Source organism: Triticum urartu, chromosome 2 (assembly GCF_003073215.2).
Source record: "Triticum urartu cultivar G1812 chromosome 2, Tu2.1, whole genome shotgun sequence".
NCBI classification, from domain to species: domain Eukaryota; kingdom Viridiplantae; phylum Streptophyta; class Magnoliopsida; order Poales; family Poaceae; genus Triticum; species Triticum urartu.
This window is the reverse complement of record NC_053023.1, coordinates 740270173-740273730: the sequence shown is the minus strand read 5'-3', so window position 1 is coordinate 740273730 and position 3558 is coordinate 740270173.

The following is a 3558-nucleotide window of genomic DNA, read 5'->3' as shown; positions in this document are numbered from 1 at the left end:
TGCAGAGGGGTAGGCAAGAAAGGAATGGCCACCTGCCTCTCAGACATGATTAGTGACCATTCTCTGGATTTTATTGGTTTGCAAGAAACTATGAAGGAACATTTTACTCCTAAATGCATTAGGAGAATTGACCCTTTTGGTCTTTTTCATTGGGAATGGATTCCATCTATGGGGAAGTCTGGTGGCATCTTAGGAGGAGTGAGACAAGATACTATGGAAATCACCTCCTGTAAAAAAAAGGAAATATGTTTTGCAGCTTAACCTGCATGACAAGAAGAAAAAAGCTGATTGGGGCCTGCTGGTGGTTTATGGGGCAGCCCATGAGGAGTTTAAAGAGGAATTTCTTATAGAGCTGGCTGCTAGTTGTAGTAGCATGACTGTGCCTTATATTTTAGGGGGGGATTTCAATGTCTTGCGCCACGGGGATGAGAAAAATAAAAAGATGCAAAATAATAGAGCTACTGACATCTTCAATTCCATCATCAATGCCTTGGCCCTGAGAGAGATTTATATAAGTGGAGGGAAATATACTTGGTCTAACAACCAAGCCCACCCTACCCTGGAAAAACTGGACCGCATCTTGATGTCTGAAAGATGGGAAGATATGTTTCCTATGGCATCTGTCAGGAAGTTGGTGCGGGAAATCTCTGACCATAATCCTTTACTTCTCTCTGATGGAGAAGAGGGGCGTGAAGCTCCGAAGCCTCGTGAGTTTCGTTTCAACTTTTCGTGGACTAAAGATGAAAATTTCCTTCCTACTGTGAGTAGGATCTGGTCGAGGAAAGTATACTCCTCGGACCCTATTGATATCCTAAATATCAAACTTAAAAGGTTTAAGAATTACTTTAAAGGGTGGGGGTCCAATAAGTATGGCCATGACAAGAGAAGGAAAGAAGAGCTCGGGTTGGAGTTAGCCCTGTTGGAGGAATTGGAAGAAAATGGCCCCCTGTCCCCTGAGATGTACAGTAACAAAATGGATATTAGTATGGAACTACATGAGCTTTTGGTAAACGAAGAGATTTTTTGGTTGCAGCAATCTCATGAAAGATGGCTGCTGAAAGGGGATCTCAATACTGACTACTATCATAAGATTGCGAACGGGCGTAAAAGGAAGAACACGATCCATTCCCTGAAAGTTGGGGATGTGGAAATAGAAGGGACTAGTAATTTGATCGCTCATGCAACTGAGTACTACAAAAACCTTTTCGGACCTGCACCCGGCAATGAATTCCATATGGATCCTGATACTTGGACCATTAATGAAAAACTTGATGAGGAGCATAATGCGGATTTGTGTCGGGTCTTTACGGAGACTGAAGTCAAGGAAGCTTTGTTTGCTATGGCACACAATAGAGCACCCGGGCCGGACAATATTCCTGTAGAATTCTATCAGGTGTGCTGGGATATAGTGAAGGATGATATTATGCTCCTGTTTGAACATTTTCATAAAGGGGAATTGGACGTACAGCACCTTAACTATGGAGTGATTACTCTTCTTCCCAAAACCGCGGGCGCGGACAAGATTCAACAATTCCGGCCGATTTGCCTCCTGAGATGTTCGTACAAACTTATAACTAAGGTCCTAGATAGGCGAGTCGAAAAATATGCTGATAAGCTTATAAATAGGGCCAAGAACGCTTTCGTGAAAAAGAGGAACATCATGGACGGGGTGATGTCGCTGCATGAAATCCTTAACTATACTCACGTGAATAAAAGAGTAGGGGTGATTCTGAAACTTGATTTTGAGAAGGCTTACGACAAAGTCAATTGGGATTTTATTCTTGAGTGTCATAAGCTCCGAGGTTTTAACGAAAAATGGTGCGGGTGGATCAGAAGTATCCTGCACAATGGGACTGTGAGCATTAAGCTGAATAATCAAGTTGGCCCTTACTTTCAAAGTGCGAAAGGGGTCCGGCAAGGTGACCCCCATTCCCCCTTCATGTTCAATTTAGCTGTGGACTGTTTGGCTAAAATGATTACTAATGCCCAAAAAAGTGGCCTGATAGTGGGGCTGGCCGCTGATCTAATTCCTAATGGAGTAGCAGTTCTCCAGTATGCGGACGACACCATCATATGTCTGGAGCATGACATTGACAAAGCTGTTAACTTGAAAATACTTCTCCATATATTTGAATTGATGTCTGGTCTTAAGGTGAACTTCCAGAAAAGTGAGATCCTCACTGTGGGAGGCGATGATAATGTGGTGAAAATGTATGCAGACCTATTTTGTTGCGAAGTGGGCAGTTTCCCCATTAAATATCTAGGGATGCCTGTCAGCTATACCAACCTTAGAAATTCAGATTGGGAATTCATTGTTACGAAATATATGAAAAAATTTGAAGCATGGATAGGCAATGCAGCTTCGATGGGGGGGAGGCTGACCTTACTGGACTCGGTTGTCACTCAATTATCTTTATATCATATGTCTATGTGGCTCATGAATAAAACTTTCATTGAGCGCTTAGACAAACACAGAAGAAAGTTTTTTTTGGCAAGGCTGCAATAAGAAGAAGAGGTACCATCTGGTTAGATGGAATAGGATCTGCAGATCCAGAGATAAGGGTGGCCTGGGTGTAAAGGATTTACACAAGCAGAATGTTAGTTTGATGGTTAAATGGTGGTGGAAACTGGAGACCCAAACGGGTATGTGGCAAGATATTGTTCGGGCGCGTTACTTGACTAATAAATCTGCGGCGTCGGTAAAGCCCAGATTTTCGGATTCCCCCTGTTGGAAAGCCCTGCTTAAAGTCAAAGATATATACTCTGTGGGTAGGAAAATTCATTTGGAATCTGGTGATCTTGTTAGAGTCTGGAAAGATTCCATAAACGGGTTGAGTCCTTTTCAGACCCTCTACCCTTCGCTGTTTGAGATCTGCAATAATCAGGATTGCACTATTGCTAGTTTTAAGTCTGTGGACGTCCACTCTTTCTTTAGAAGAAGACTCACCCCTGAATTATCCCGACAATGGGAGGAAATAAACAAAATGATTAATAATATTCAGTTGAGTAAGGATATGGACCGGGTTTACTGGGGGCTTAATAGCAATGGCAAATTCTCCACTAAATCTGTGTATAAATGGCTTGAAAACCCTCTTAGTGGTTGCCATTATAGATGGATTTGGCGAGCCAAGATCCCTCTCAAAATCAAAATCTTCATGTGGCAATTGTCCCAGGACGCTGTGCTCACTAGACAAGTTATGAGAACGAGGAAATGGACTGGGAATCCCACGTGTTTTTTCTGTAATGAGTTGGAAAACTCCCAACATCTGTTTTTTACTTGCCCTGTTGCTAAAGTGATCTGGAGATGCGTTGGGATAGTTCTGGGTACTGAGATGTGCCCGAATAGCTACTGGCAATATTTTGCTTGGTGCCACATTTTTCTCCCTGATGGACAAAAGTACTATACGGTGGGCTTGGCTGCTGCTTGCTGGGCCATTTGGCTACCTCGAAATCGAGCTACGTTTGAAAAAAAGATTATCAAAACGCCGTTTGAGATTGTTTTCTCCATGTGTTCTTTCCTACTGTACTGGACAGGGCTGCAGGAGGAGGAGGGCGCCA